The sequence below is a fragment of the Narcine bancroftii genome, chromosome 1 (assembly GCF_036971445.1).
Source record: "Narcine bancroftii isolate sNarBan1 chromosome 1, sNarBan1.hap1, whole genome shotgun sequence".
Classification (NCBI taxonomy): domain Eukaryota; kingdom Metazoa; phylum Chordata; class Chondrichthyes; order Torpediniformes; family Narcinidae; genus Narcine; species Narcine bancroftii.
Genome location: NC_091469.1, coordinates 340,825,157 through 340,837,781, shown reverse-complemented (window position 1 = coordinate 340,837,781; position 12,625 = coordinate 340,825,157). Strand labels below are relative to the sequence as shown.

Here is a 12,625-nt window from a genome sequence, read left to right as displayed (position 1 = left end):
GAGTTCCACTACACCGATTCCCACTCTTACCCCTGCTTAGTCTTTATTATCCTCTCTGGCTTTCCCCCATCTGAGACGGAGTGTTCAGACCTCAGTAGAGGCCTCACCTTTGTCCCCCTCCGCTCACACCTCTATGAGTTTCATGCACTCTGCAATGCCAAACTCTTCTTCCATTGCCTCCGCCTCCAGGCCCACTTTCGTAACCGCGACTCTCCACCTCCCCACCCAGGACCCCTTTCTCCTGCTTCATTTTCTTCCTCCTCCTGGACACTTCATCCTGGCCAGCTGCCTGCTCTGGACCTTTTTATTTCCAACTGCCACCGAGACATCAACTGTCTCAATGTTACCACCCTCCTCTTATATTCCAACCTCACCTCTTTAGAATGCTCTGCCTCCACTCTCTCTCCACAACAACCCCAGCCTCACCATCAAATCCGTGGACAAGGGTGGGCTAGTTGTGGTCTGGCACATTGACCTCTACCTTGCCAAGGCCAGTAGACAGTTCTCAGACACCTTCTCCAATCGACCCCTCCCACAGGACCCCACCACTACACATCAAGCAACTGTCTCCAACACCATCACCTCTTGTCACCTCCCCTCCACAGCCACAATCTCATTCTCTCCCACCCTCGCACTGCCCATTTATACCATCTACCCAAGATACACAAATCCAACCATTCAGGCATACCCATTGTTTTTGGCTGGTCCTGCCCCACTGAACTAGTTTCATCATACCTTGATTAAAAAAAAACTCCCAACCTTCCCCTTCCCGACCTCCCTAACTCCCTTCCCCCACCAACTCCCCAAACCTTCCTCCTGCTCCCTTCAATCTCCCCGACCTTCCATCTCCACTTTCAGACTCCCCCAACTCTCCTCCTCCCCCTCCCCCAACACCCCCCACAACACCAATCCCCACTTTTTCCCCTGCTTCAATTTTACTATCATCTCTGGCCTTCCCCATAGTAGAGGCCTTACTTTTGTCCCCCTCTGCCCACACCTCAATGAGTTCCGTGCACGCCACAGTGCTGAACTCTTCTTCCGTTGCCTCCACCTCCGGGCTCACTTCCATGACCATGACTCTCCACCCCCTTCCCAAAGCCCTTTCTCCTGTTTAAAGCCTTCTTCGCCTTCTTCTTCTTCGCCTTCTTCTTCTTCGCCTTCTTCTTCTTCGCCTTCTTCTTCTTCGCCTTCTTCTTCTTCGCCTTCTTCTTCTTCGCCTTCTTCTTCTTCTTCGCCTTCTTCTTCTTCGCCTTCTTCTTCTTCTTCGCCTTCTTCGCCTTCTTCGCCTTCTTCTTCTTCTTCGCCTTCTTCGCCTTCTTCTTCTTCTTCTTCTTCTTCGCCTTCTTCGCCTTCTTCTTCTTCTTCTTCTTCTTCGCCTTCTTCTTCTTCTTCTTCTTCTTCGCCTTCTTCTTCTTCTTCTTCTTCTTCGCCTTCTTCTTCTTCTTCTTCGCCTTCTTCTTCTTCTTCTTCGCCTTCTTCTTCTTCTTCTTCTTCGCCTTCGCCTTCGCCTTCGCCTTCGCCTTCGCCTTCGCCTTCGCCTTCGCCTTCGCCTTCGCCTTCGCCTTCGCCTTCGCCTTCGCCTTCACCTTCGCCTTCACCTTCTTCTTCTTCTTCTTCTTCTTTCTGGACACCTTGTCCTGGCCAGCTTTTGGCTCTGGACCTTATTATTTCCAATTATCACTGAGAAAACAACCATCTCAATTTTACAACCCCCGTCTCGTATTCCAACCTCACCTCCTCAGAAAGTTCTGCCCTCCACTCTTTCCGCAACAATCCCAACCTCACCATCAAACCCGCAGACAAGGGTGTGGCAGTTATGGTCTGGTACACTGACCTCTTCCTTGCCGAGGCCAGTTGACAGTTCTCAGACACCTCCACCTAGCTTTCATTCCCACAGTACCCCACCACTACACATAAAGCCACTGTCTCCAACACTATCTCCAACCTCATCACCTCTGTTCACCTCCCCCTCACACCTACCAACCTCATTGTCTGCCATCCCCACACTACCCAAGATACACAAACCAAACCACCAAGGTAGACCATTGTTTCTACCTGCTTCCCCACCAAACTAGTATCATCTTACCTTGATTCCTCTGGTCCAATCCCTCCCCATCTACATCTATGACAACTCACATGCCCTTCAGATTCTCCAAATCGGAATGCCTCATCTACACGATGATGTCCAGCACCTTTATACCTCTATCCCCCACACAGAAGGTCTGAAAGCAAAGACCCGACCAGTCACCCTCTACCACGACCCTCCTCCATCTGGCAGAACTTGTCCTTACTCTAAATAACTTCTTTTTCAACTCATCTCATTTCCTCCAAATCAAAGGCGTAGCCATGGGACAAAACTACACCTGCCTGTTTATGGGCTTTGTGGAGCAATCCTTGCTGCAGGCCTACAAAGGTAAAACCCCTCAACTCTTCTTATGGTATTTAGATGACTACATCGGGGCTGTCTCATGCGCCCATGATAGGCTTGTCAACTTCATCCACTTCGTGGCCAACTTCCACCCTGACCTTAAACTCACCTGGTCCATCTCTGATAACATTCTCCCCTTCTTGGATCTCTCTGTTTCCATCTCAAACTCTCTAAGCCCACAATTACCTGGACTACACTTCAGTCACACCCTGTTCCCTGCAAGGATTCCATCCCCTTCTCTCAATTTCTCTGTCTCTGCCGCATCTGTTCCCAAGATGTGGTTTTCCAGTCCAGATCTTCCAAAATGTCTGACTCCTTCCACAAACGTGGCTTCCCCTCCACCACCATCAAATCAGCCCTCACCTGCATCTCCTCCATTTCCTGCTCATCTGTCCTGGTCCCCTCTGCCTCCAGATACATCAAACATAGAGTCCCCTTCATCCTCACCTACAACCCCACCAGCCACCACATCCAACAAATCCTCCACTGGAATTTCCTGCACTTACTACAGGATCCCACCACCAAACACATTTTTCCTTCTCCTCCCCTCTTGATCTTCCACAGGAACCGCTCCCCCCCCACGATTCCCTCATGCACTCATCCCTCCCCACCCATTGCACCCCTGGCAACTTCCCCCTGTGCCCACAGGAGATGTAACACTTGCATTCACACCTCCCCCCTCACCATGGTCTTTCACGTGAAGCAACACTTCACTTGTACATCCAGAGGACTTATTTACTGCATCCACTGTTCCCTTTGTGGCATTCTCTACATTAGAGAGACTGGTTGCAGATTGGGAGATCACTTAGCTCAGCACCTCCTCTCCATCCACAACCACAGCGACCTCCCAGTAGTCAACCAGTTCAATTCCGAGTCACACTCCTACACTCACATGTCTGTCCGTTGCCTTGTGTACTATCCCACCCAGACCACCTGAAAATGGGAGGATCTACACTTTATTTTCTATCTGGGCACCCTCCATCCAGATGGGATTAACATTGACTTTTTTGCTTTCTACTAAACTGCTCGAGTTTTCATTTCCTGCCTCCCCTTTCTGCCTTTACAATTCTCCTTCCCTTCCCACTCACCCACCCAACCATCCCTCCTCCCCCTCATTGCTGTTGTCCCATCCTTCCCCTCTCCACCTATCATCTCCTACCTTTCCCACCCCTTTTCCCCTCCCTTCTCTTTTGTTTGGAAACCTGCCGGTATTTTCTCATCCCTTGATTAAGGGCTCAAGCCTGAAATGTCAGTTATATATCTTTACCTTTGCAACTTAAAGGACACTGTTTGACCTGCTGAGCTTCTCCAGCACTTGGTGTTTTTACTTCAACCACGGTGTCTATAGATTTTCGTAATCTACTTTTTAGTTACCATTGGATTCCAGTTTGAGACCCAGAGACTGAAATGTGCCAAAACAGACAATGAGGTGATGAAATACTTTGAGAGGTTAGTTGTGGCCAGAATTAACACATACCTAAGCACTCAGCTCTAGATCACCTAGAAAACAGCAATTTGTACATACGGCTGCTCCTCATTGACTACAACTCAGTCTTCAATACCATTATTTCCTCAGTGCCATTCAACAAGCTCCAAACCCTGGGTGTCTGCATCCCCCTCTGCAACTGGATCCTTGATTCCTCATCGGAAGACCACAGTCAGTATGAATTTGAAACAACATGTCCTCCTCACTGACGATCAGCACAGATGCATCTCAAGGATGTGTGGTTAGCCACTGCTCTACTCACTCTGCAGCCATGACTGTGGCCAGGCTCAATTCCAATGCTATCTACAAATTTGTCAATGACATCATGGTTGTTGGCAGAATCATGAACAGCAACGAGGAAGCGTACAGGAGGGAGATGAATCAGATAGTTGAGTGGTATCACAACAACCTTGCACCCAAAGTTAGCAAAACCAAGGAAATGATTGTGGGCTTCAGGCGGAAGTCAAGGAGAGCTCAAACCAGTCCTCATTGAGGAGTCAGTAGTAGAGAGGGTAAAGAACTTCAAATTCATGGCTGTCAAGATCTCCGAGGGTCTGTCCTGGAGCCTCCATGTCAATGCAATCACAAAGAAGGCTCGCCATCAGCTATACTTTGTGAGGTGTTTGAGGAGGTTTGGTATGTCACTAAAGACTCAAAAACTTCTGCAGATGTACTGTGGAGAGCATCCTGGCTGGCTGTATAACTGGTACAGAGGTGCCAATGCTCAAGACAAGAAAAATACTCCAAAGGGTTGTTAACTGAGCCTGCGATATCATGGAAGCCTGTCTTCACTCCATCTAGGACATCTACAAGAGGCAGTGTCTATCCTCAAGGACCCCCACTACCCAAGCCATGCCCTATTCACTCCGCTACCATCGGGAAAAAGGTACAGGAGCCTGAAGTCAACGGCACAAGGGCAGCTTCTTCTTCTCTGCCATCAGATTCCTGAATGAACAATAAACCAAAGAGACTGCCGTACTTTGTCTTTTTCCTTTTTATTGTACTATTTTATTTATTTAATAATAATGTAGTTTAAATAAATGTTAATAAACAATGGCATCCTCGACATTCATTGGAGTGACTTCATCATCAACAAAGAAGTACTCGAGATGGCAGAGGCCGACAGCATTGAATCCACGCTGCTGAAGATCAAACTCCGCTGGGTAGGTCACGTCTCCAGAATGGAGGACTATCGCCTTCCCAAGATCGTGTTAAATGGTGAGCTCTCCACTGGCCACCGAGACAGAGGTGCACCAAAGAAGAGGTACAAGGATTGCCTAAAGAAATCTCTTGGTGCCTGCCACATTGACCACCGCCAGTGGGCTGATATCGCCTCAAACCGTGCATCTTGGTGCCTCACAGTTTGGCGGGCAGCAACCTCCTTTGAAGAAGACCACAGAGCCCACCTCACTGACAAAAGACAAAGGAGGAAAAACCCAACACCCAACTCCAACCAACCAATTTTCCCTTGCAACCGCTGCAACCGTGTCTGCGTGTCCCGCATCGGACTTGTCAGCCACAAACGAGCCTGCAGCTGACGTGGACATTACCCCTCCATAAATCTTCATCCGCGAAGCCAAGCCAAACAAGAATAAACAATGCATTTTGTGGCATGTTCATGAGAAAAATTCTAATTCTGAATTCTGATTTTGATTCTGAGGTGCTGTTCTTCAAGCTTATATTGGCCTAACTTGGAGCAGTGCAAGGGGCTAGTGCAGATGGGTCAGAACGGGAGGGAGATAGAGAATGAAAGTAGCTAAATAAAACACATAGAAATGTTGGAGGAACTCAGCCAGGCTCACAGCAACCATAGAAGGTAAAGATATGTTATTCAAGGTATAAAGAAAGAACAGGAAGGCATCAGAATAGACTCTAAATGAAAGTAGCTGTCTAGGTCAGGAGTGCACAGCACTTTGCAGCTGAAGGATGGAATCATTTCGAGCAGGGGTGTCAAACTCAAATTCACGGAGGGCCAAAATTAAAAACTTGGACTAAGTCGAGGGCCGAACTAAATATTTATTGAAAATTTTCAACAACATCTGCATGTTTTTTCTTCTTTCAACATATGTAATGTTAAACTTTAGGATATAACTTTAGGAGGATAATGTTACAGGTCAGGAGCAGGTAGCTCAAGTTCACCCTTTGCTTGACCTGAGGGAAACATATTTGGTCCCTGTGGAGATGTAGTCAGCATTCACAGGCTGTGTCCATTTTGGCCTTCATCAGGACTCAGCATTTCCTGCTCACTCCTAGGCTCTAGGCCTCTATTCACCCTCGACCCACCATCCCTCTACCTGACCAGTCCTTTACCCAACCTCTACTCACCCTTCACTCCACTCGCTCTGCCTCTACCCACCCCATCCTATACACGCCCCTCTACTGCCTCTCCCCTCAACCTGTTCCTCCCTCTACCTGTCTCTCACCCTCTAATCACCCCTCCCCTACTCGCCCTGCCCCTCCCCTTTTACCTCTTCCCTATCCACCCCTCCTTCTACTCATCCCTCCCTCTAACTGCCCTCGCACCACCATAACCTCCCCTGCCTATTACTCCTCACCTACACCCTCTGCCCACCCCTGCTTACCCACCCACTCAGGCCCAGCGCGCTGCCGATCAGCCTTTGCGGACAGCCACCATCTCTCTCTTCACGTGCAGGGCCGAACCAGTCGTCCCTGGGGTCTGCGCAGGTGCAAGCGCTGAAGGCCGTGGCGACCGGGAGAAGTGCGCTCGCGCTGTGGAAGGGCCGTCCGGTGCCAGTCGCGCAGGGCTCGCGCTGCCCGAGGGCCGTGCGCAGCCTGCCATGCCCGTCACGCCGACAGGAAATCACAGGCGCTCGCCCATCCGCCGCACCGCTCAACAGGTGGGAGAAGTGACTGGTTGTGCGGGGAGCCTTCCAACTGGTTTGCCGGCTGATGACAGCGACAGACTTCTCATGTTACAATTTCTCGTGTTACAATGGGGAAGGATGTGCAATGAAGGGGGAGGATGGTGGGGGTGACATTACCAAAAAACAGCATCGGCTCTCGCTGCAGGGCGGGCCACCTCTAATACATTTTTGAAATGATCTTGCGGGCCAAATCCCGTGGGCCAGAGTTTGACATGTGTGATTTAGAGTATTTTTCTTCTGATCCAGCTATCTAGAAAATTAACTTGATGTAGTGAACTGGGAATTCACTACTGATGTAATGTCCTAAGGACTGGCTTCTCCCCCAACTTTTCCCCCACATATCCCGATATAAACCCTGTTTATTCTTACTGCATAAAAGCGTGTTGTACTCTCTCTGGTCTTGAGTGCTCTCAGTCACACTACAATTTTATTCAGTAAAAAGAGGATGGAAGCTCTATTGAAGCCAACGATACTCCTACTTGACCCTCTGTCCCCAGAGGCCCTGGAGAAACTCACATACTGGCTGGAGTTCTTCCAAATCTACCTGGTGGCCAAACAAACAGTCCACTCTACAGATGAACTCAAAAGGTCAGTGCTCCTCTCACGCGTTGGACCTAAAGGATTCCCGATCGTCAAGGACTACACAACTTACGAATCGGCCATCGAAAGGATGAAGGCTGTTTACATGAGGACCCAAAATGTCATCCTAGCAAGGCACCAGCTCTCACAACTGAAGCAGCGGCCTGGTGGGTCCATTGAAGATTTTGTCCTCATCCTATGAGCACTCACGAGGAACTGCAGGTACGAAGACGGCACAGACCGGGAACGGGATGACGAGCAGATCCGGGACGCTCTTGTCAGTAGTGTGAGGTCCAAGTACATCAGGGAACAGTTGCTGGAGCAAGGCAGCACCGCACTGTCTGACAATGTGCAACTGGCCAAGATGCAGGAGATGGCCCAACTGGGAGTTGACAACCTGGAAGGCACACTCCACCAAGATTTGGTTTCCGAAGCGGCTCCACAGGTGGCATCCGTCCTAATGACGACAGCTTCCTGCACCAAGGGATGCTTCTTCTTCCATTGGCAGCAGCACCCAAGAACTCAATGTCCTGCTAAAGACTCCATCTGCTCTGGTTGTGGTAAGAAGGAGCACTGGGTGAAGGTCTGAAGGATGAGGGGTGAGTGCTGAGAGGTCCAATGCATGCATGATGCCCACTGGGCTGACTGAGGTGAGTCCAAAGCCTAATCCCACAACCTTCCAATGCCAGTGCTGTGCGCCATGGCCTTCCTGTGGGGCCACACGGTGAGGGCAGCAACTTGGGAAATCCCAGTGGCCATCTCACCACGTTTCGAAACTGGCGCCATCCTCATCAGATGAAGGGGGAGAGGCCATATTGTTGCACCACATAGTCTCCGCCATTTTGCCAGTTTTCAAAATTGGCGACAACAGAAGGAGGGTGGCCATCTTGCTGTGCCTCATGGCTCCTGCCATCTTGCCTGCCTGACAATCAGCAAGGGAGGAGCAATCCCCGCAAGCTGCATCTCCAGAGTCCAGCGATGGTGTTGGACCAGGAGATACCACACTGCAGTGAATTGGAATTCACTGGCAGTATGTTGTGCTGACGGCTGGCTCCAGCTCCCGGCTCCTCCCCCATATATAGCCCTGGTTTCCTGACTAAACCCAGAACCCTTCCAAAGACTACTGTGAATCCCTACCCATAGTTTTAAGCTAATAAAAGCATTTGTTCTCCCTCCAGTTGTGAGAGTTTTTATTTGTTCTACAATTTTATTAGCTTATTCTCTAAATGATGGAAGCGCTACTCAAGCCAGGTATGTTGCTGATAGACCCTCTATCCCCCGATGCGACTGAGGAGTTCACGTACTGGCTAGACTGCTTCCAGTCTACCTGAATGTGACTAGAGATGTCTTCCACACACCGTTGAATGCAGGAGGTCAGCACTGGTTTCGAGGGTAGGAACAATACTAGGTCCTAGCGAGGTACTGACTCGCTCTATATCACCAATGACCAGGAGAGACCATCAATGACTACCTGCTGGATCTGTGGATGCTTGCCAAGAAATGCAGGTATGAAGCGGCTACAGGCCACATTCATGAGGAAAAACAGATCTGGGACACTCTAGTCGTGGGGGTCCGTTCGAGGTATATAAGGCAGCGACTGCTCAAGTTGGGTAAGAAGGACCTTGCTAGTCACGTTGAACTGGCCAAATTGTTGGAACAGGCCAGTCTCGAGAATGACTACCTTGAAGCCAGTGAAATCGCTCACCCAGGTGACCCCTTCCAAGAACCGGCTGCTTCCGCTACCCCAGCCCTAACAGCTGGCGCTTCCTGTGCTAGGGAGTGCTTTTTTTGCAGCAAGAGCCAGCACTCCCGATCTCTCTGCCTGGCTAAAGACTCAGTATGTTCCAGCTGTGGTAAGAAAGGGCATTGGGTGAGGGTTTGTTGCAGGAGAGGAAGCCCGGGGAAGTCCACGGAAGTCCTCGTGGCTCCCGGATCTGATTCCAGCCCCAAGCCACCTGGCCTGAATTCACCTGAATCCACTTACTGCGCTGCATGCCGACAGAGGGTCTCAGAGAGGAAATGGCACGAAAAGGCTTGGTGGCCATCTTGCCGTGACTCAAATTCAAACTTGATGCCATTATCATTGGAGGAAGGAGGGCGGCCATCTTGCCGTGCCACGAGGTCGACACCACCTTACCCACGCAGGGCAACCCAGGATAGTGGGGGACCACTTGAATGAGGAGTTCGGAATCTCTGGGGTCCTTGCCTCAATGGTCCTAGATCAGGACAGACCTCACCAGCTCAGCAGCTCCACAGTGACTGTGAAGGTAATTGGACACTCCACTAAATGCCTAATTGACATAGGCTCCACTGAAAGCTTCATAGACTCACGGATTTTGCAAAAATGCAACCTAAAGATGTATCCTTCCAATTACCGCATATTCCTTGTGTCTCATTCACATTCTACGTGTATTCAACAACATTATATAGTACATCTGTTGTTTGAAGGCGGGAATTCTGTAAATTTTGTTTGTATATACTTGATGAATTGTGTGCTCCGGTGTTGTTGGGTCTGGACTTCTGGTCACATTAAAAATGTGACCTTAAAGTATCTGGTCCCCTCCCCCCTGTAACGGTTTGGAACAGAGGGCCCCTAAAATCATAACCCACATGTAGCCTCTCCACACTGAATATTGACCTCCCACCTCTCTTCCCAAATCTGTCCTCAGACTGCAAACCCATTGCTACCAACAGGAGGAACAGCACAGCAGACCAAGATTTCATACAATCTGTGACACAACATCTGTTCAACAAAGGTATCATTGAACTTAGCAGCAGTCCATGGAGAGCTCAAATGATAGTGGTAAAAGGGGAAAACAAGTCCAGGCTAGTAAATGACTATAAACAAACTATTAATTGGTGCGGTACATGCTCCTGGACACATACCGTCTCCCTCAAATTTTGGACATGGTGAATGATATTGCGCAGTATCGGGCCTATTCGACCATCTACCTGAAAGGTGCTCATCACCAGATGCCAATCCATTCTGAGGACCATCCATATACAGAATTTAAGGCTAACAGTCGTCTCTATCAATTCCAGATGGTCCCTTTCAGTATTACTAATGGGGTTTCTATCTTCCAGAGGCAGATGGACAGAATGGTGGATGAGTATGGGTAGAAGGCTACCTTCCCCGATCTCGATAACATCACTATCTGTCGCCACACCTTGGAAGACCGTGACACCAAACTCCAGAGTTTTCTCCACGTGGCGAAAGCTTTGAACTTCACTTATAACTCTGACAAGTGCATGTTCAAGACTAAACGTCTGGCTATCGTTGGCTGCGTGGTAGAGAATGGCATAATTGGTCCCAATCCCAATAGGTTGCACCCCCTTTAGACCTCCCTGTTCCCAGAACGACAAAGGCTTTGAGGAGATGCCTGGGGTTTTTCTCATATTACGCCCAGTGGATCCATCAAAATGCTGATAAGGTTTACCCTCTCTTAAAAGCCACCAATTTACCCCTCTCGGCTGAAGCCCAAACGACTTTTAACTACCTCTGGAATCACATTGCAAAAGCCACCATGCACATGGTGGATGAGAATGTACCTTTCCAAGTGGAAAATGACGCTTCGGACATAACCCTGGCTGCTACCTTCAACCAGGCGGGCAGGCCAGTTGCATTTTTTTCATGGACATTACAAAACCACAAGCTCTGGAATCCCTCTGTGGAAAAAGAGGCTCAAGCCATTGTAGAAGCCATGAGGCAGTGGAGACACTACCTGGCTGGTAAGAAATTTACGCTCCTCACTGACCAATGCTCTGTTGCATTCATGTTTAATAATGTCAAGAGGGCAAAAATCAAGAATGACTAAATTGCTAGGTGGAGGATCGAGCTAGGTGGAGGATGACTGCCTGTTGGTCAAGAGCTCTTAATGACCCTCCAGATGCCTTATTAGAGGAAACTGTGCCTCTGTACACACTGGCCAACTGCAGTGTCTGCATAATGAGCTCTGCCTTCCAGGGGTCATCTGCATGGTTCATTTTGTCAAGGAGTGCAATCTGCCCCACTCCATGGAAGACGTCAGGGAAATGACCAGGTCTTGCCAGGTCTGCGTGGAGTGCAAGCTGCACTTCTACCGCCCAGCAAAAGCATACCTGATCAAGTCATCCAGGCCATTCAAACATCTCAGTGTCGATTTTCAGGGACCTCTCCCCTCCACGAGCGGCAATACTTTCTTCCTCTCTATTATTGATGAGTACTCCCACTTCCCATTCACCATCCCATATCCAGACACGGCCACTTCGTCAATCATAAAGACTATAGACTCCATCTTCGCCCTGTTCAGGTATCTCAGCTATATTCACAGCGACCAGGGCTCATCCTTTATGAGTGACGAGATACATCAGTACCTGCTGGTGAGGGGCATCGTATTTCGGACTTGGTGAACGAAATTGTGCAGTACAAGGTTTATTTTACCATCGACCTTAAAGCTCCTTACCACCATTTGCCAATCTGTTTCAAAGACCGCTTTTGAGGCTAACGGGAGACTATCAGTTCCGGAGGGTTCCATTTGGTATCAGAAATGGGGTCTCAATCTTCCAGAGACAAATAGACCGAATGCTGAATGAATTTAAGTTGAGGTCATCTTCCCCTACCTAGATAACATTACCATTTGTGCCCACTCTCTGGAGGACCATGATGCCAATCTCCAGAATTTTTTCCACGCAGCTGAGGCCCTGAACCTCACTTACAACACTAATAAGTGTGTGTTCAGGGCTAAACGCCTTGCCATCTTGGGCTACGTGGAGGAGAATGGCATCATTGGCCCCAACCCTGACAGGATGCGCCCCCTGTTGGAACTCCTAATCCCAAGGACCATGAAAGCTCCAACGAGATGTCTGAGCTTCTTCTCGTATTATTCCCAGTAGGTCCCTCAATATGCAGACAAGATTTGTCCTTTCTTAAAAACCACCTCCTTCCCACTGACAGCTGAAGCTCAAAATGCTTTCAACTACAACAGAAGCCATATTGTGAAGGCCACTATGCAGGTAATGGATGAGAGTGTACCTTTCCAGGTGGAAAGTGATGCTTCAGACGTAGCCCTGGCTGCGACCCTTAATCAGTCGGGTAGGCCGGTTGCATTTTTTCCCCGGACCCTACAAGGCCATGAGCTTTGGAATCTATCAGTGGAGAAAGAGGCTCAAGCCATTGTGGAGGCCATCAGGCACTGGAGGCACTAACTGGTGGGCAGAAAATTCAAACTCCTCACAGACCAGCAATCAGTAGCATTCATGTTCAATAAT

At 49.2% G+C, this 12,625-nt stretch overlaps 1 protein-coding gene across 7 annotated transcripts in view; it reads left to right on the top strand.

Annotated features, from left to right (window-relative positions):
* mylk4b (myosin light chain kinase family, member 4b) overlaps nucleotides 1-12,625 on the top strand; it is a 215,784-nt gene that overhangs the window by 158,937 nt on the left and 44,222 nt on the right. The gene's annotated exons all lie outside the window — the stretch shown is intronic.